The 22,437-nt window shown below is 40.2% G+C and overlaps 1 protein-coding gene across 19 annotated transcripts in view; it reads right to left on the reverse strand.

Moving 5' to 3' along the window:
* The window catches only part of FOXP2 (forkhead box P2), a 314,143-nt gene that overhangs the window by 218,501 nt on the left and 73,205 nt on the right, over nt 1–22,437 (reverse strand). The window lies entirely within an intron of this gene.

The following is a 22,437-nucleotide window of genomic DNA, read 5'->3' on the forward strand; positions in this document are numbered from 1 at the left end:
TAAAATCTATTTTCTAAATTATAATAATAAATAGCAGCCTTTTTTCAGCTGCATGATGACAAATATAAAATATTTTACATTTATTGGAGGAACCCCTCCCTTCCTTTCAAATTGCCAGGACAAAATCCGGCAAACTGGTGCAGTAGGTGGTGTCCAGCAATGAAGGAATAGCTAATGGCTGCCCCCAATATAACCCTAGTTATGAAACGAGAAGGGTGAAAAGCATGCACTGAAATGCTCATAGGTTTGAAGAAGTGTTTATTTATCTTTGTATGTGTCAGAGTGGTGCAACTAAATATTTTTAATTAAAAAAAAAGTTTGGTTTGGGTCCGCTTTAAGCAATTGTCCAGACCTACCGGAGATCTTGTAACTCTGATCCTTCTATGCTCTCATTTGTACATACAAGACAAGACAAGACAAATAACATTTATATTGCGCTTTTCTCCTTGCGGACTCAAAGCGCCAGAGCAGAGCAGCAGCCACTAGGGCGCGCTCTATTGGCAGTAGCAGTGTAAGGGAGACTTGCCAAAGGTCTCCTACTGAATTAGTGCTGGCTTACTGAACAGGCAGAGCCGAGATTCGAACCCTGGTCTCCTGTGTCAGAGGCAGAGCCCTTAACCATTACACCATCAGCCATCAGCCAAACTTTCCTTGAACTTCGGGGGATACTGCAAATTTTCGAAGCTTATCTTCCAATTCTATTACAGCAAATGGGCCAACTTTGAAGGGTAATAGCAAAGCCCCTATGGATGTTAGAAGCACCAAGTTTGCTAGGTATTTGTATTAGAACAGTGGCAACAAGGGGCGGGGGGGGGGGGGGGAGTGATAAGAGGAGGAATTATGGGCAATGGACAGCATACGTAAGGCAGCGGAAACATTAGACCATGGAAGTGGAACCTGAGATTAAGAAACCTGAACCGCTAACAACTTCAAGAAAAAAATAAATGCTAAAAATAAGAGTTCTGGATGCAAAACACTAAAAATCACAGTTGTAAGTTGGTAAAACAGATCTAACCACAAGCTATCTCTCCCTGAAGCATAGACTTCTCTCCTTGTCATTGTCTCTCCATCTACTATCACTCAAACAATGCAAAATGGGCTAAAAAAAAAAACTTCCCTCCACCACCCCTTTACCATTGGCTGCTGAACCTTGCAGTGCACTCTGGGAGAAAACTAGTTGCACAACAGATGCCCATTCCCTGCTTTCCACTGTACATTTGGCACCATAACAGCCACAAATGTTGTGCACTCAGCCAGCAAGAAAGCAATGGAATGGCAAATCACTGTTTTTTTTCTTGCAGGAAACTGCAGCAAGAGAAGAAGGCCCAATTTCTCCCTACTGGTCAGTGGCATTACATCTTCAAATAAAAAAAAATCTGAATAAAGATTAGTCATCAAGAATAATATTAAATCAAAGGCTACATTCATATTTTTGATTTGAAATTCTGTACTTCTGTAAAACTAAAGCTATGCCAAATACTCAAAATGCAACACAAAGTGCAAATGGAATACAAGAAATATAATCACCTAATTGTCATAAACCAATTTTAACACACCAATGTCTGGAGTGAAATTACACATTTGTAGCAATTGACCTTTCACTGAAACAAGACTAATTGATACCGTAATTAAACGAGTTTTCAAAGAATTACTGGTTAATTACTAGAAAATGGATTTTCATCCACATTTGTTTTATTGTATTACTAAACACAGCACTGTGGTATTTATGACTACCTCTATTAATCTAAAACAAATTCTATTTGTACCACATCATGGGCATCTTAATCATGCTAATAGAGTGTAGGGTTGTAGAACTTAATGCGTCCTACAGATTTCAGATATTAGCACAGATAACTTTACAAAAATATACCTTACTTCTTATGGAGTAACATTATAAAATTCCTGGTCCATGAAATTCTCAAAAATAGAAATGAGTCATGACTCACATCTCATACTCTTTGCATATTTAAAGGACTAGTAAACTGCAAATGACTTGGCATTTATAAAATGCATTTAAAACATTATAAGAGCGGTAGTTAGATGGTGACATTTTTTTAACAGGCCGTCTTTCACCTCTCATTAGTGGGTTCTATTAAAGGACACCTGAACTCAGGGCTGGAACCCACAAGAGCGCTTTTCTGAGCATTTAGGGAGCGTTTGAAAACGCTAGCGATTTCCAAAAACGCTCAGCTAATGTTAATGGATGTGCCAACTTCCACTGGAGCATTTGCGATTGCCAAAATCGCAAGCGCAGGACATGCAGCATTGTGTTAGTGTTAGCGTTTCAATGTAAAGTATATAATCACTGGCGTAATCGCTCATCAAAACTTGCACGGAGCGATTTTGCTAGTGTTTTAAAGTTAATGTACACTGTAACAAAATTATAAATAAATGAAAGGACCAATCAGACTTTAAAACGCTAATCGCTAATCGCTTCATAACCGCTGGCAAGTTGATTACACTTTCTAAAATTGCTCCCTAAAACGCTCATGAAATCGCTTACAAATTGTTCATACAAAACGCTAGCGATTGCGATTAGCGATAGCGTTTTGTAGTGGGTTCCAGGCCTTAAAGGTATATGAAGGCTGCCAGATGAATTTCCTTATAAACCATTCCAGTTGCCCAGCAGTCCTGCTGATCTCTTTAGCTGCAATAGTATCTGGATCACACACCTGAAAAAAGCATGCAGCTTGCAACTGAAGTGAGAGTAGATTAACCTTCTGGGGACTGGTGGTAGTAAATTCTATGGTGCACTTGTGGCTGCCTAAAGGTAGCCATACACTGGTCGATTTGCCATCAGATTCGACTAACAGACAGATCCCTATCTGATCGAATCTGATCAGAGAGGGATCGTATGGCTACCTTTACTGCAAACAGATTGTGATCCGATTTCAGCCTGAAAACGATCACAATCTGTTGTGGTGGTGCTGCCGCCGCTCCCCCCGCCCGCATACATTACCTGCTCTGCTGGTGCGACTGCCCCCGGTCACCGCTCTTCTTCTCCGTCTCCGCTCTGGTCTGCTCTGGTCTCCGGCAGGCTTCCCTTCTTCCTGTCTGGGGGAAGTTTAAACAGTAGAGCGCCCTCTACTGTTTAAACTTCCTGCCGGGACAGGAAGAAGGGAAGCATGCCGGAGACCAGAGCAGACCAGAGCGGAGACGGAGAAGAGCGGAGACCCAGGAGTCGCGTCGGCGGAGCAGGTAATGTATGCGGCTCTATTGCGTCGGTCGTCGGGCACTCGAACTCCGCTAGCGATGCGCTCTTTACCCGCGGGCGATCGACGGTTATTTTCCGCATGGCGCGATCGACGGGATCGGATGGAATGGATCGAAATTCGGCGTGTAACGTGAACGACTGGCAGCAGATTCGATCCCAGTGATCGAATCTGCTGTCGAAACGGGCGCAAATCGGGCCAGTGTATGGCCACCTTAACTCTGAGCAGCGTAGGATTTACGCCACCTGCTGCTTCTGCTCCCAACGCGATCATGCGCACCCTAGAGGGGAGATTAAGCGGTCATATGACAGCTGACATCTCCCCTCAGTGATCAGGAGCCATCTCGATTGGCTCCTGATAACGTGATCACTATGATCACTGGCCGATCGTAGTGATCACTATTGAGCAGCGGTGGTAGGAGGGAAGGAGAGGACGGCAACTCACCTTCCTAACGTTCCCCCAGCCACTGTCGCTCCCCTCCACTCTGGCCGGCATCTCTGCTCGCTCTAACTTAAGTGTCGGGTCCCAGCTTGATGAAGTCATCAAGCCGCGACACGGAACTTAGAGTCAGAGTAAGCAAGGATGCCAGCCAGAGCAGAGGGGGCTAGAGCTACTCATTGCAGGACCCAGGGGGTCCCCAGAAGGTTAAGTCAAACTTTAGCCAGAAACAACTGATTTGCATGCTTGTTCAGGGCATATGGCTAAAAGTATAAGAAGCAAATGATCAACAGGACAACCAGGCAACTGGTATTGTTTAAAATGATATAAATATGGCAGCCTCCATATCCCGTCTCAGGTGTCCTTTAATTTTGTCATTCATCCTAAAATGGTAACAATGTTTATGTGCATTTCTGTTACTATGGACTGTGGATACAGCTGAACAGGTACAAAATAAAAATGTTAGATATGTAAATAAAAACTTAGAAGCTGTATTTACATTAGAAAAAAAAACATAATCTGTCAGCTAATTGATCAACAGCTTCCTGCATTGCTTAGCTCAATTTCTTTCTCTTTCTAGGTCAGTAAAATATGCATGTGTAAATACTTTTTTTTGTACTATACTATGCACCATACTAAGTACTGTACTATACTAAGTACTATAATTGTACTATATTAAGTACTATAATACAGACATGATGTACAAAAGTTTTTCCATGAGTGATCTTACTAAACTAATTTCTCGACACATCAGAAGAAAAAAAAAACCCTCAAAATAAGTGGTTCATGCTGCATTTATATCGATGTTGTTTTTCTTACTAAATATGAAATACTTTAAACCTGCTTCATGTTAAAAAAAAAGTGCTGGATATGGTGAAAAAATATGGTAAGATTAATAAAAAGTATTGTTTATGAGGCACATTATTAGTTTTCTACTTTTTGACAGTTATGGAAACTTTCATCAGAATTTTACAGAAACAATTAATAGACTCAGTGTCATATAGGAGTGATGTTAAATTAGCAAATAACATGAAAAAAAAAAAAAGAAACCGAGAACACAGAACTGTGGGTTTGGATTCCACAGTAAGACTTTCTATATAATGTTTTTCTGTTTCCCTATACTCCTATTACCGAGATTACATTTTCAAATGACGCCACCATTTCCATGGAGATCACTGCTGGAACAAGCAATTGGGTAAGGTCCTTGTGTTGTTGCGTGCTGCATGCAACTTTAAAAGGACAGCGGGAAGAGAGGAGAGGAATCCTGCCTGCAGGCCGTAGTTTGCCTAGGCTTGACCTAGGCTCTAGGTATAACAATTCTCATAATTCCCCAAGAAATAAATATTGGAACCCTATGACTGAGATATCTTACATTCTTACACTGCTCCCAATCTAATGCTTATTCTCCTTATGTCACCCTTATGCTTCCAAGATGCACACAATGTTACAAGCCCTCCTGCTTCCTCTTAGATTGAAATTCTACATCCAGATGTCCATTTAATTTGGTCCCAACTAATTCCATTTGTAGAATCCTTTTTATTATCTGAATTAATATATTACTTATTGATAAAAAAATGTAAGTCAACAAGGTGTTTGATTCAAAATATATTATAATTTGTACTAAGTACCTAGTTGCCTTGCATAGCACCTTAATATAACTACCTCCAGCTGCAATTGTTTTTCTATATATTTGTATGGATAGCATTTTCATTCAGGTAATAAAAGTTAAGCTTTGCTGACGGCCCTTTGTAACCTGTTTAGCAGTTCTGTGCATCTCCAGGTCTGTTGCTGCATTTCCCTGTAGGATCTATTGATTAGTTTATTACCAAGTTAATTTAGAGTTAAATATCATACACAGGCTAAATTGCTTTTTGCTCCCTCATTTCTGGTGGACAAATGATTTAATGGGTTACAAGTGATATCTACGATCATGTAATAAGCAATCAATTAATATCAGTTAAACTACCAATTTAACCTCAATTAATCTCTGCGTTCTTATCATGACTGAAAGCATGCTTATCCCGCTTACCTTAAGATAATAAAATATCTCTGCTACATCATTCTGAGTCACAATGGGATTGGGGTGAATTCCACATTTGTATTTCTATAGTGTGAGTCCCTTGAGGATCAAGATCCTTCTTTGTCACAATCCAATTCAGGAGGTATATGTGAGTGACATAGGTCTGTCTTCCTGCATGTCCTGTGGGGCAATCTTTATAATTGGGGAGCATCCATTGACTCTAACAGCAGAAAATCTCAATACCACTGCAGCACACGTGTGAGTAATCATTGAAGTGAGGAGGCCTAACAAGTGCAGCAAAGCTGTGAGCCCCATTTTGATTGAAAGGCCAAAAAGAAAGCATGCAATACCTTCATTTCCAAGTTCATCCAATAACGTTTTAAGTGCTCTTCTGTTCTGAAGTGAGAGATCCTGGTACAGTTTTTTCTCTATTTTGTTAAAAAAGGATTCCATTCTGGGAATGCATTTTTGGGGGACTTATTCCTTCAGCTTTTAGTCTTGTATACTGCAAATGACATCTTTGGGAAAATATTTTTCACATTCCTTGGCTGTTAAAGTTGTATACGCATGCTCTAACTTAAATTGGCAATTCTACCAGCCTCTGCAGGGTATTATTGAACACAAAGCAGAATGTGCGGTCCAGTGTTTGGGATTCAGGTATGCTTCTGACTCTAATAGTAGGTCTTCAGTCTCAACTGTTCAGATGCTCTACGTCTTTCTTTGGCCTCGATTCATAAAGAATTACCTCATGCGGTAATGCTGAAAACAGCAGACTTTACTGACCACTTAGCAAAATGTCAATTCATAAAGGCTGTTACCGCATGAAAAGCTGACACTACCGACCAGGGAGATAAATTACCGACTTGGCTATAGTTACCGACAACACATGTCAGTAAATTGTCAGCAAATGTCAATTCATAAAGCCTTCAACAAGCGGTAAGCCTGGCGGTAGTTACCGACACCTCTAGTGAGGCGATAACAAGTTACCGACAGCTCTGATGAATGCAAAGTGCAGAGAGCCGAAGTCTGTTTGAGTCATCAGTGGAGAGAGCCAGAGAGCCCTCTGTGTGAATCATTTGAGCAGGCAGGGAAAGATTGTGTGACTCATCTGTCTGAGTCATCAGTGGAGAGAGCCCTCTGTGTGAATCATTTGAGCAGGCAGGGAAAGACTGTGTGACTCATCTGTCTGAGTCATCAGTGGAGAGAGCCAGAGAGCCGTCTGTGTGAGTCATTTCTGCAGGGCAAAGAGAGAATCGAGACACTGCTCTACTCTACCGCTCAATGGGCTGTGGTAATTTACTGACCTCCAAGGACATCTGGGGAAATCTTTATGAATTAGCACACAGACCGGGAAAATACCGAGTGCGGTATTTTCCCGACAAGATTTTTTTATCGCACTGCTGTTTATGAATCGAGGCCAATATATTGAGCAGATGGTTCTTATATGACAGGTATACTGCCTATAAATAAGCTATAGCTGTACCTTGTACCTTCTCAACTTCCTGCAATCTGAAAAGCATGCCTTAAAAAAACCTCAGAGTTCTCGAATAAAAGACGTCATGCTTGATTTAATATCTGCTGCAAGTCTGTACACGTAAGGCAAACTAGGCACTTAATTAAGCATTTCCTTAAAGCTTTGGCTTTTTATCAGTGGGGATGGATCTGCCTGCAAGTGCTGTGAAATAAACACTGAGCTTGCCATGGCTGCAATCATGTTGAAGCTCTGAGGTTCCTGAGAATTTTCCCTCTATATCCTGAAAACATCTTGTGGATTAAGGCTGAATTACATCCTGGAGTCTCCCTCTGCCTTCTTTTAATTTTTGCAATCTTTCTTAAAGCTGCATTATATGTTTACAAGCTGGAAGAACAGGGTGATCAGCTCCCCAGTTTGGTGGCCATTCACATGTGCACCATTCAGAATCCCTTCAGGTTTCCTATAATATGCACCAGCAAAGGGACGTTGTGTGTGTATTGGGGGGTTACTGTGCTAGGAGGCTACATTATTATTATTAGGCCCGTGATTGGCATTACCTTTACACATTTTTGTATGGTATGTCAGTAGTTTATGACTCCCATACAGATTACAATGCTCATACAGCTTGCTACAGACATAAAACTTAATTCAACCCAAATCTTTGTCTATAATTTGCATGAAAAAGGTTTAGAACACAATTAAAATGTAAATTTCTGTATCCCCATCCGAAAGAAATGTCTTCACTTTTTGTCCTGACAAGAACTAGAAACAGGAAAGAGCACTAACCAAAGTGAGGACAGATATGACATCAAAGATATAGGATAATTATGCTATGCAGAAGACTATACAAAAAACATCAACAAAGTGTAATGAGAGTGCTCATATAAAGTGCTGCACTATAACAGTCTTAGAACCAAAGGTCCAAGAAGCCCATGATGTATAAAACTGTGTAGATAAGTCCAGCATATAATGTCTCAAAAAGAGAGTAGTGGCCAATGATTTCTATCCTTATTTTCCTCCAACCTCCTATTAGCATGCAATAAAGTGTAACATTGCTGGAGGTACATTGCAGCTCCTCCAAATGAAAACGTATTCATAAAGATCTATATGTACTATCCCAAGTTCCATTTGCAGCTAAATTCTAAAATCATGTTTTATTTTGTTATTAGTCTACCTCATGTAAACAGACATCATTTGACTGACAGCAGTCAGTGGCAGGATGGAGAATACCTTGACCTGTCACCACAGCAGCCAGCTTGCAATAGATGTGATGTAATGTAACAAAGGTTCCCCTAAGTAGGAACCAGTCTTCCCACTTCCTTAAACGGAATACAAATGACACTTTGTGGTAACATCAAGGCATTATAAATGTACTGACATCATTGTGGAGCATAAGGGTAACAAGGTTTTACTTTACATCGTAATGAATATTCTCAAAAAGTATATAATACATTTACAAGATATATTTTCATTTTAGATTGTGTCTCAGATTCCCAAGTAGATTAAACATATTTACAGACCATCGACATGCGGTTTTCTTATATTTAGGATTGGTTTCCGCATCAGTTTCTGGATCGGAAGCTGCCTTTGTGCTATTGCAAAGCAGCAGACAATATAGCAATGCCATGCATGGCTATAGGGATTCGGATACAGTCTGTGGAAACCTGCAGCTGGCACTGTTTTTTTTTTTTTACCACACACAATTTGGATGTAGCCTATTGATTTCAAAAGACTGTGATTGCGCATTCAGCATTGCATGCAGAAAATTGCTGAGATTTGCGGCTAGTGGAAATATGCCCTAATGCCCATTTAGAAGTGCCAGAGGGTCAAAGAAAAACTGCTGCCACAAATTACTTATTCCCAATGATTTTGTGCCACAACTGCTTTTCTTAGGGTGTGAAAGCCAGCTACAAATTGTTCTATGAACTGTTATTTGAAGCAGAATAACTTGCCAACTGTTATTCCCAACACAAAGGCATTTGCAGTAGAAAAATCATTAAGGATAAGCGATTGGTAGCAGCAATATATGTGTTTTTGTTTTGTTTTTTTCCACTTAAATGACTTGCGCCTTACACTATGGTGCACATCGCACCTGAATCTTAGTTTTATGGTTGCAGTGACAAATCAATGAAGTCAATTCTGAAAACAGCATAGTGTTAGTAAAACGATTGTTTCTGTTGCCTCTTCAGTACAGATTAATTGATAAAAATATAATTAGTGTAACATTTAGAAGCTCAGATGTTTGCACTAAAGTGGAAAAAAGTGGAGTAAGAGAAAACAGATAGCAGCATTCTAAGTATTATTCACTGAAAGCTATGCCTGAAAAGAGGAGAAGAGTTTCACTCGCGTTGTTTATTGATTTTCTAGATTAAGAATCCCAGGGAGAGAATTGTAACAGACAACCATAAAATTATTTTTGGTGTGCTTATTTGCCTTTCCCTTGCATCTATTTGGCCTGTGCCTGTAGACAATTATGCGTTCCAGCCTAGACTCAGGTGCTAATAATGAAGGACAAATAGAATCATATGTGTAAACTTCCCCTTCTGATGAAAATTTATATTAACTTTCTGCCACTGTAAACAGAACTGCATAGCTCAGCGTCCCTGATGAATTGGTGATGAATTCAGTCATTTATATCCTAGGAATCTGTGCATTTATGGGAAAAGATGAAAACCGTCTGCATTGTGTAACCTTGCACTTTTTGAGTAAGAAAAAGAAAACAGCAGCCTGTTTAGTTCATCACTTAAAAGTGTGTAAATTTCAGCTCAAATAGCAAATTTCTATATGGCTCTGTCAGTTTCAGGGAAAGGAATCGTTGCCAGTATAAACAAACTAAACAGTGCAGAGTGCCATGTTATCGCTACAACTGTGAACTTGTACACTCTCAGCCTCCTATAAAAGTTGTTATGAATATCTTCACAATACAACAGGACCTTTGTTTCAGACTCCGTCTGGACAGTTTGACAGTTTAGAGCTTTTTTTTTCCTCTGGAGAACAAAGTAAAGGCTCTAGATAAGTTTATGAATAGACTCCTGAAAGGTTTTAAATACATATGCTCAGCTAGAATAGTCATTTCTATGCAAGTGATTGCTGATAAGTGTGATGTAGAAAAACAAGAGTCTTTACAAAATCATTGGTAAGTGGTTGTTAATTAATTTTAACAATGAGCTGAAAGATTTTAGAATTCCAAAATAATATTCTCAAAGAGTATATAGAGACCAGCGTACAACAGCATACTGATGGCAAAAGCAGTTACTGTGCCTAAATTCCTCTGTATAAAATGGATTGCTTAATTTTGCAGCAATTCTTCAGGTTAGTGTTGGATGTGTGAATGTAATCCATTTCCAGATAAAACAATATCTGAATTTCCCGCCAAGGTTCCCAAACTTCCCATTGTTCAAGGTCAAAGTTTCCTTTAAAGTGGCATTCCACATTTGAAGAGGATCTGTAACATGAAAAACAGCCCCTGGAAGGTACTTCCCCCGTCCTCTTCACCCTTTGGGATCCAGCATTGGCAGCCCCCGAAAAATATTTACTTTCTGTGCAGTAGCAGTTTTCTGATGGGCTCTGACAGAAATAGCCAAGCCCAATCGGGTCCACTGCGCAGGCACAAGTCGTGACTATTTCAGCCGCAGCCCATCGGAAAAATGTTACCGCAGATGCGCCGGACCTAAGAAGGTACATATTTCAGCCACTACTACGCCCAATCCAAAGAACCTCTGTAGAGGTAAAAGCCATTTCAATTCATCCATCCACGGGGTATTGCAAATATTATTCCAGTTCCTAACCAGCAAATAATTCAGAAAATATTTCATGGGAATGCAAGCCTGCTATAATCAACCACCAGTACTAGATGTAATAAGTACTAAAACAGGAATTCCTACTCTAAGCAGCTAATTATTTATACAGGAAGATGGGAGTTTATGTATTCCAGGGAGTAAAATGAAATACCAATTACAGTGAGATAATTAGTGTAAATCCATATAGGATGAAAGCAAACATGTGAATATGAATATGTTAAAGCATTGGTTACAACAGCTTTTATGAGTATATAATAAAACTTAGCATGTACTACACACACTGAAAAACAAGCAAGAATTAGGATAAAACTCCCCAACATCTGAAACCGAGGCCAAACTAGCACAACCATCACAAAAAGAATCCAATTGCTACAAATATGAAAGCACCCTTTCTAAAACCTCACACTTTACACCAGGTATCAAAAAAAAAAAGCAATCAACTGCCAAAAAATTCTAAAGATCAGAGCTTGAGTCCCACAGCTATTGGGGCTAGGCAAATGCATAGTTGGGGCCAAACATGTAAAACGTATTCCACATACAGCCTTAGGCTTGAAATATCAAGATTGGGTGATCCTCCTTAAAGGACAACTGAAGAGAGAGGTATATGGAGGCTGCCATGTTTATTTCCTTTTAAGCAATACCAGTTGCCTGGCAGCACTGCTAATCCTCTGCCTCGAATACTTTTAGCCATAGCCCCTGAACAAGCATGCAGCAGATCAGGTGTTTCTGACTTTAAAGTCATATCTGACAAGACTAGCTGCATGATTGTTTCTGGTGTTATTCAGATACTACTGCAGATAAATAGACTAGGCAGGGCTGCCAGGCAACTGGTATTGATTAAAAGGAAACAAATATGGCAGCCTCCGTATACCTCTTACTTCAGTTCCCCTTTAACACTGCCATACACTGCCTCAGGCTTCAGTTATCAATGCTGGGATCATCCACTTCAATGCAAACCATGCTGCTATACATACAAGAGAAGACAAAATATGATAAGATTAGATAGACCTTTAACTATATTTATATACCCCTACACTAATATTTAGAATATAGCAACAATTGGACAGCTGACAACTCATTTTCAGAGTTCTAGAGCTGCAAAAATTTCTTTAGCACTCTCTTTTACACCGTAAAGAGCTTTGATGCTAAAAAACAAGCCATTTCCCAAGGAAGAAATTAAATTTCATACAGTAAATTAGTATATGCCATATATTTATGCGGTTTAATTTTGCCTGCTAGATCCATAACAATTTCTCCCAAAATTAGCCTGTAATTAAACTAGGAGGCTTTGATAAGGTCAGGCAAATGGCCAACATTATAACACAATACAACATAATGATGGCACACAATCTCAATGTGTCTGGGGTAAAGCTAAACACATACACTATTTCTGACAGCCAAGAAAATTATATGAGGAGGCAGCACAGAAAAAGTTTACAGCAAATAATGCAAAAAGAAACACATTTAAAACTGTGTGTGTAGCTGTAATCTGTAGAGGTTGATAATACAATAAAATTCCATGAACGTACTAGTTTGTATGGTTAATTACATGTACAACATGTGCTACAATATGAATCATAATTATGCATAAGGTTGACAATAAAACAACATAATACAATCATCATATGGCGCCTATGGCAAAAATGGGGTAGCATAACTGAAACAGACACCAACTTGAAATTCATCTACTTCAAACTTCCACTGACACAGGAGGGAGATTAAATCTAGCCACTTACATCGCTAGCTGTTGGTCAATTAACTAATTGGCACCTGACTGATAAGCAGCTACTGGATTTAATTGTTTTAATTTCAAGTGGGTGCAAATCTGCATGGTAGCAAACATCCTCTATAATAATTAGCATGTGCCGCTGCGTCCAGCAGTTTGCAGTGTCCCGGTGTCCCTGTTATTTTATTACTGCACATGTGCGCAGTAACGGACAGCTGGAGGGACCAGGGAGCGAGGTGGGCGGGCAGTTGCGTACGCGTGACAGGTGCGTGCGCATGCACAGTGACTGGCGGCGGCAAAAAAAAGACCTAGAGCCCGTTTTTAAATGGGTGTGGGTCTACTAGTTTAACTATATAATTAAACCCGTCCCTGCATCCTCCTGTGTCCCTGTGTCTGTGAGTGTAGTCCTGACAGTTTGCTGTCTGTGAACCTCATTGCGTTATGGTAAAGAACAGCTTTTTCCAACTGCCAAGCAATATCTGCCTATGTGCATAGACTTCAGACAGCGGTGGGGGATGCACACACATGGCCGTGCGCATGTTGTGGGAAGGGGTTCGTGGCTGTGGCCTAGCGCCTGTTTTTTAACAAACGAGCCTTTTTACTAGTGTTGGAATAAAACTGATCAGTATAGGATTCGTTAGAAAGTAGTAGGCGGGGAGCACACTTGTGCGAATCACAGGCTTTTTGCAGCACAGCGAAAACCACACGTGAAATCGCATTCAATTAACCACTTGCCGACCGCACGCTTATACCGTGCATCGGCAAAGTGGCAGCTGCAGGACCAGCGATGCAGTTCTGTGTCGCCGGCTGCATGCTAATTAATCAGGAAGCAGCCGCTCGCGCGAGGCAGAGGCAGAGGCGCTGAGTGTCGTTTGTTTTGCTAGATGCTGTAACTCCTTTTTCTATTGCCTGAGGAAGCGGGCGCTGATCCATGAAACGTGTTGCTTTGCTTTATCTGGAGTTCGTTAATAAATAGACTGAATGTACAGTCATGTTGTGTCTGCTTGGAGGGGTTAAGTCCACCACTGCCTCCTCTAATTACCAAGTTTTGGCTTTTAAGCTCCTTTAAAACCCCTTTTATCCTTTTGGCGCCTCTGTTCTCTTTTATATAATATTGTATCCACCCTTGGTGGAGGGTTGCGACCCTTTCTACTATTTACAGAGAGTGACTTCTTATTCCTGAGTGGGGTCAGGATAATCTCCCCACCTGCCTTTACAGTGGTTGCCTATTGGTGACCCATGTTTGTGAGTATAACAACTATTACTCTTTGTCATTACCCCCTTTGTCAATACATACTACACTATTGGGGCTCTTGGTGTTCCTCTGTTTATCTCGTTTGCTATTTTGGTTCCTGAAGGTAGAAACTACGTCCAGGAACCATGCGCGCTCCCGCGGCCGATTGCGAGCATGCACGCACACTCCCGGCCCGCGGTTCATTAGCCAGGCAATCAGTGAATCGAGCTATGGTGCCCGATCACTGATTTCTCTCCCCCGCTGAAAAAGCGTCAGCTTCTCTCGGAAGCTTCGCTTTTTCTGGCTGCAATGTACCCCATGCATCTCTCTAAGCGTATGTTATGCTTAGAATATTTACCTAAGGGTCTAAACTTTTTAAATATCAATGTAAAGATGAAATATTTCTATATTTTTTTTATTTTAAACTTGTAAATAGTGATAGACGCAAAACAGAAAAAATGCACTATTATTTCCAAATAAAATATTGTCGTCATACATTGTGATAGGGACAGAATTTTAACGGTGTAATAACCGGGACATATGGGCAAATACAATACGTGAGTTTTAATTATGGAGGCATGTATTATTTTAAAACCATAATGGCTGAAAACTGAGAAAAAATGAATTTTTTCTGTTTTTTTCTTATTCTTCCTGTTAAAATGCATTTACAGCAAAGTGGCTCTTAGCAAAATGTACCCCCAAAGAAAGCCGAATTGGTGGCGGGAAAAAAAAGATATAGATCAGTTCATTGTGATAAGTAGTGATAAAGTTATAGGCTAATGAATGGGAGGTGAACATTGCTCAAGTGAAAACGACGGAACACGAATGGGTTAAAGAGGAACTTTAACCAAGGATTGAATGTCATCCCAATCAGTAGCTGATGTCCTTTTTTCTACAATACATTTTTACCTTTTCTTGGACAGATCATCAGAGGGGTCTGTGTGGATGATATTGTTGTGAAACCCCTCCCACAGTGTGATGTCACTCTGTCATGCCATGTGATGTCATGACAGAGTGAACCTTGTTGTGTTGTGGGAAATAACAGATTCCAACTGCCAAGCAACCATATTGATAGCTATAAAAAAATAACATTTTATCCTATCACAGTGTTAGTGGGTGTGGTTTAAGATAACAGCAGTTAGCGCGGTCTAGGTTTTTTTTAGTCTGCCAGTAGTAAAGATGACGACATGCTGGCTTATTGTGGATCAAACAACATGAACAAATGACATGGCCAATATCAATCATTGCCTGATCTCTCTTCTGTTTTTTAACTTCTCACTTTGCTCACTTCCCCACTACTATTTTTCAGTAAAAGTTCCTCTTCAAGTAACTATGTTCTGAGTTTTACATTTTAAACCTAAACAGTTGATAAAAATTCATCACTTTAAAACTGAAAATAAGAACTTTCAACACTAAATTCTGAATTTGCGTGTTAAAATGATAAGTGATATACTGTACCTCTCTGCTTAGCTTATCTAGGCAATGTACAGGAAAAAAGTTTCAAACTTGTACTGAGACAAAAATCCCCTTCTATGAAGTCATGTGATCAAACCAACACATTTCGTTAAATCAAAGTCTGCTGTGCACTATGGAAAAGGAGCGATGACTTGGGACCCAGTGGCGTCGGGAACGCGTCAGCTTGCATGCAGCCATACTTTTTGCTAATTTTTCTACTGATGAGTTAATAAATTAATATTGACTTTTATCGTATGGAAGGAGTGCGGAAGTTTCTGTTCACTGTGGAAAAGGGTCCTACAATATTCAGGGGCCTCTTTACAAATCTGCATTAAACAAATGTCTGCACTTTTAATGCAAAATAGATGCCTGTATACACAAAATATGAATAATAAACATAACAACTGAAGACCATGTGTTTGTTCTATAGTTGAACTGTATTCCCACCATGATTGTACAGCATTTACAGCTTTCCAAATATAGTACAATAGAACAAGCCCCCTTCAGAAAACCTGATTGCAATTCAGTGGATCCATAGATTAATTATAATGCATGATGCGATGGGCACATTGCCAGAATAGTAGTCACCAAGTCAATTGGCCTGCAGAAGATCAGCCACTCTTCATCAATTGCGACCATGATCTCAGTGAGAAGATGGAATAATCTGAGACGGGTTGTTTCGGCTCCTGCTTGGCGCTCGTGCTGCACTGGATTTGGCCACTGCCGTAGGCTATAAGGTTAATTACGGCTATAGCGCCGCTCAGTGGTTTAAAATGTTGGTCCCTAAGTGCAAGAGCAGCTGCAGGTCATTATGGAGGTACCAAGGCCACAAAATCTGGGATGTGTGCTGGTGATTTTTGACCAATGCTTTGAATTCCCTTTAATTATGAAATCTGCCTATATAAGCAGACCCTACAACACTGTATAAAAAGGTTGTCCCTGTCTCAATGCTAGGAGGACTTAGGTAATTGTTCTCTAGGGAACTGTGGGCATTCTAACCATTTCTAGCTTATGTGGGCAATAGAGAAGAGTGATCAAACAGAAATATAAAAAGTAGTAAAAAAACAAGTTAGATGCACCGTTATAGCCATTTTAAAATAAATACCATAGAAAGAACATTGTAAACAGAACTGTAAGTTATTAAGGTACATAAGCAGCTGTAATTATAACTTTATTTTCAATTGCACAGTGAGATTAACAAAGCCAAGCGGCACTGTTTAAAGGAAACATTAACAAACATTAGCTGTGCTGCATTAGCCCATCTGATCACTGCTGTTTTTCCTCAAGATGAACTAGCACTTGGGATATCTGCTGCCTCCCGAGTGCATCATTCACCTATTCATGTACACGTTGACTGAAAACTATTTCATAAGACAAATATTTCAGAAGTCAGATAATGTCTATGAAAAAGGATTCCCAACTTTTTAGATGAATATACAAATAGCAATAAAAAAGAAATTACATTTGGTTGGGTAAGGGGCACACATATTCAGTGGCGCTGTATAAAGTAATATAAAGTAAGGACACCTTTATGCACCCACATTCACCCGATATAAAATTATCACAAATTATTGTTTCAGGAAGATACAATTAAAAGTGCATAAGTATCTTGTCTCTTGTTGCAGAGATTTTCCTTCCTAACTTAAAGATGAACACTTGCTTCCTTAGAGTCCCTTATTTATACCTGGAATTTACACCAAATAAACATAAGCTCAGGCTTATGCTACGTACACACTTGCGATAACGATCGTTCGCTAGGAACGATAATTGAAAGACGAACGATATGGCAACGATAGGAATGCAACGATGGAATGCAGCGATCATCATACACATTTTAACGATCGTTCTCGCAGAAAAGAACGATCAGAAGGAAATGTTGCGTACATATTTATATAAAATTTTAAAAAAACACACTAACATTGAGTTACAATAGATACAAATATATGATTGTTAATTAGAAAGCAAAGTTTAATTGAAATGAGCAATGTAACAATCTTTACCTCTGCGCTACAAAGGAAGTACTGAAGCTGGGCAGAATTCAACGCAGGCGCATTGGCCCTTGTAACGATCATTCTCGGCCAATGTCTGTACACACTATAGTTCTGTAACGATTGTCGGTAGATACGATCCATCAGGTTGGATATTTCCATCTTCCCGATGTCGTTCTTTTGTCGTTCGTGTTAATGATCGTTGGGTAAAGTTTTTTACCCGATTGTCGGTGGAACGATTGCTCATTAGCTGTTTCAAACGACCATAGTCGCCAGTGTGTACGCAGCATTAGTCTTCCACTGCAGTCTGATGATTTGCCTTGTGTCCACGAGAATTCATTAACTGCTTCTTCAGTCAAACCCGCAAAAGCTGTTCTCATGGCATTAAGTCCGTCATGTGACCTTTAAAATTGCCATAGCTCTATTTCATGTTCATTATTACATAACACAGTCTCCTATGACTGAAATTTTTTTCAGAAAATTCAACATCAATTAGCCAGTCAGTTCTATTGGCTGCAATTCATTCAGCTTTATAGGATTCAGCAGGAGAACTAAGATAAGGAACTCTCATGATGAGTTCTTCTTTAAAGCACATCGCAACAGATGCCAAAATTGATAAACTACACATGACTAGGTATATTATAAGGTTTTAATACAAGTCCCCCTGTATAGATTAGCTCACATATTGTCATGTGTTGTTTATCAATTTTGGGATCAGGTGTTCTTTAAGGCAGAGCTCCCCAACCCTGTCCTCAAGCGGAGCAGTGCTTTTCGGCACTGCTAGATTTGGGTACAGCCAGCGCCGCCATAGACTATAATAGGAATCAGTCTATAGCGGCGCTCAGTGAGTAACGTCGGCGCCGTCAGAAGACAGAGCCGAGGTTGCTTAAAAATCACAATCATTCGGCCTCCAGCAATCGCTGGAAGCCGAATTATTTCATTTCCTACCATCCATGGCGGCCTGGAGGGGGAATAGTAATTAACACGGCCGGGACTTGTGCAGCAGCAGGATAAGCCATACCGGCTATATCCTGCGCCCAAGTCTACCGCCGCCGATTTCAAAATGTACTCGTCCTCAAGGCCCACCAACAGTAGATGTTTTGCAGAAAACCACAAACATGCACAGGTGGGGCAACTAGTGTCTCAGCAAAGTTGATTAACTACCTCTGTGGATTTCTACAAAACATGCACTGTTGGTGGGCCTTGAAAACAGAGTTGGAGAACACTGCTTTAAGGCACCTTTCACATGGGAGGCTGATGACGGTGAATGCACCAGCTGGAGGTCTTGCTAGTGCTTGGAGTGAGAGGTGGAAAGGCAGTCCCTTTAGAGTCACATAGGGGTGTGGATGCAGATATGCTCAGATGGAAGTAGTTGACTTTTTTGCTGCTGGGTAATGCCATTGCATGTTAAATAATGATACGCATGGGGCTATAAATTCTGCCATATGGCTGCATGAAACTGCAGCCGACAGACAATAGTGGCCTGACACCAGAAGGCTGAACTGCCATCTAGCATGCGGTTCAGCCTCCCATGTTAAAGGGGCCTCAGGCAAGTGGTCACCAAGACAGAAGTGACATCAACCCAGTAGTAATGTAGATGACTAAATATCCAAAAAGTCTCTAATCTGAAAGTGAAAATAGAATAAGTCTGGAGTTCCACATAAAAACATGTAGATAAATGGATCAGTTCTTTTTTGATGTGTTTTTTTTTATTTATTTAATGCATCTTAGAAAACAATCAATTTGAAAGGGATATGGCAGCTGGCTGTCATGCAGGGGCGACTCCAGGAATTGTTTTAGTGAGGGTGCTAGGTAGGTGCTGGATACACTGGTGAGGTAGCTAGGCAAGACAAGTACCTTCGGCACACTGCAGCTAGAAATGGGTGTGGCCATGCACTGGATATGTAAACAGAAATGTTACTATCAATATTACATTTTTAAACTTAAAGGAATGCTTATACGTGCCAGCATACATTTGCTGCAAACTGGCATTAAAATATCTGGTTTTCAAATCTGACCTTAAAGTAAATGTGCAGTGAATTAAAATCAAAGACATACTTATAGACAGGGAAGGCTCTGGATCCTATGGAGCCTTCCCTGCCCTCTCCTGTTTCTATTGTTTCAGGGCTCTCACTCCCATTAAAATGTACTGCCTCTGGAGGCTTTGCAAGCACTTGTGTCCCTGAAAGCTGTTGAAGTCGGGTGGCTCCATACTGCGCATGCATGAGTGTGCGAATGAGCGCACTCGTGCATATGCACTATGGGGCCACCAGTCTTCTGAAGCTCTTGTGTCCCCAAGCCTCCAAAGTTCTAACAGACATGTATTCAGCCAGTTGATATATACGCACGCAGACCACAAGCTCTCTCTCACTGCTGCCTCCACTGACTGTGCACATTCAGAGAACCTGGCCTTCCAGTTCCATGAGTTCCCATGATGATCGGTCACCCCTGTCCACTCAGCAATTTGCATCCACTTTTCCCCCTAGGCAATGCTGCGGGATGCCGGCGCTGCCTCTGTTAGAGCAGAACCCTGCTTCCTGCTGTTGCTTAGCAACAAAATGCCACAGTCATCCAGCACGTCATCTCTTTTGGCGGCGAGTCACATTTGACCATGTGGGCTTTGCCAGTGTGGCACCCTTATCGGCAACAAACAGGGACTCCTGGTTAGTAATTTCTCTGCCAGAAACGCGGGCTGGCAGGAGAGCAGAGAGGAGTCAGGCAGACATGCAGAGCAGAGAGGTGCCCAATGACAGGCTAAGCAAACAGCAGTGATGGATTTGCCTAGCGGAGGCCTTGTGTGCGAGTGTTTTGCCGGTGCTATGGAGCGGCATGGGAGCGTTGCAGCACCAGCAAGCCCCCCATGGTGTCCCCCTTCAGGGGTGTCTGTGTCAGACAAACTAAATACACATGCAAGTTAAACCAAACAGCAAAACATATAATAATATTTGCATAATTCTCTCACTTCAGATAATTCATTATACATGTTTACTGATCAATGTCTATCTTATCTTTTTTCTGTAGCTCAATAATTAAATAGTTTTCAAGGGTGACTCAAGAGCAAATTTGACATGCTTGATGTGTGGAACTTAGTGTGTAGGTATGAGCTTCTGAATTCAGCGAAATTCTAATTTCCGAGTTTCCGATCGGAAATAGGCCATCTGCGGCAAAAATCGGTATGCTTAAGTTGGAATTCCGAGACTCTGAAATTTTAGACCAATCACAAAACCTGGAAGTATTGGGCCAATCAGAGAATCAGTATTGTCCTGTGAAATTCAGAATACAGATACATTTTTTGGCCAATCACAAGACTTGTAAGTATTAGGCCAATCAGAGAATGTGAATGCTCACTGCAGTTGCCAATCTGAAATACTCATTACACATAAAAGCATATGTCTGCAAAAAATAGCGAATTCCACAAAATAAAAAAATTTAAAAAATGAAAAAATTCTTGCAATTAACTATCCTTATTTACAAAAATAACAAAAAAATCCACAGAATCAGAAATTCAGATTTCTGCGGAGTTCCCGCGGAGATAGAAGAGACACTTGTCGAAATGTAGAATTCTATCGGAATCAGAAATCAGCATTTCTGACCATCCCTATAGTGTGTAGGTGAAGTTTTACCTTCAGAATGAAACTTAAATTAGGGGCATGAAATTCTAATTTTGTAAGTGCAATTAAAATGTGTGCATTACACGGAGAAGGTTATTTAAATACTACTAAGATGGAAATGACTGATATAGATCTTGTACACAATATGTTTTTTTCTTGAACTAAATTTGATTCTGTTAGCCAAAATTTATGTCTAAAACATTTAGTGCTTTTTTCTACATCTCTGGTACCCCCCGGGTGTATTTATCAAATGTTCACGTTTCTCTCATCTGAGCAAAAAAGGGGAATCTTTTCATGTTATTCTACAGAGAGTAGTCATCAAAACTGACACATTTTAGACAGTAATGAAATGCCCCAACAACTAAAACAGGATATGATCGTACTATTTTAGCTATAAAGAAATAGCAGCATTAAAAATATATTTGATGGCTGGAACTAAACTTTGTACTTAAGCATAATACTCTTCAACAGTTTTTTTTCTTAAACTTGCTGCTAAAAGTTGAATTTAGATTTTAACTGTTTATGAAACTGATCATTGAAGGTAAAGATCTTCGTCATCCAAATGTAAGTGGATTAGATTATGAGCCCCTTCTGAGGGACAGCTAGTGACAAGACTGTATACTCAAAAAAGTATTACAGGTAATCCGAGTCCTTGGTGTTTCTCACATACACAATATAGAATTGTCTGTAATGTTAGAATGAACATATTGACAATGCTGATATAGTTTAGCAAAAGAAAGCAGAAGCTTGCAAAGATCATTCATATTTGCTAAAATGCTCAAACACACAATCACCTTTTGGTACAGCCTAAAATGGTACAAAGGTAAGACTATTGCTGGTGCAAAAAAAACATTACTTGATAACAAACTTCTGTTTCATATCCATGCCAGAAGACAACTAAAGATGCCTTTACGGATAGTTTCTCGAAAGGCACTATTTCCTACTGTATCCCCCACCCCCTAACACTTTCCTATTGATAAATCTAACCTTCCTACTGATAACACTAGCCTTCCTACTAATACTCCTAACACTTGCATCACTTGCCAAACATTCGCTCTGCTTGCTGAGCACACCAAACTGAATCTACCTGGCACTACTTGCTGAACACTTGCACTACTTCAGCCTGGAACCCACTTACAGCATTTTTGCTAGCATTTTAGCAGTGTTTGCATTTCGACAAACACGCTTTCATTCACTGGAATCACAGCAACATTTTGGCAAAATCTCAGGGATTGGTTTTAAATCGTGGCAAAATAGTTTACAGGAATTTTGACACTATTCTAATTCAAGTGAATGAGAGATTGTTTTTCAAAATGCAGACACTGCCAAAACACTGGCAAAAATGCTGCAACTGGGTTCCAGGCTTTACTGATTGCTGCCTCACTTAAGACTCGTACCACTTAATGATTGCTTATGCCTTGCTGAACACTCACACCGCTTACCAACACTCACACTAAAATCATGCACCCAGACACTTTA

Source organism: Hyperolius riggenbachi, chromosome 3, assembly GCF_040937935.1.
Source record: "Hyperolius riggenbachi isolate aHypRig1 chromosome 3, aHypRig1.pri, whole genome shotgun sequence".
NCBI lineage: Eukaryota > Metazoa > Chordata > Amphibia > Anura > Hyperoliidae > Hyperolius > Hyperolius riggenbachi.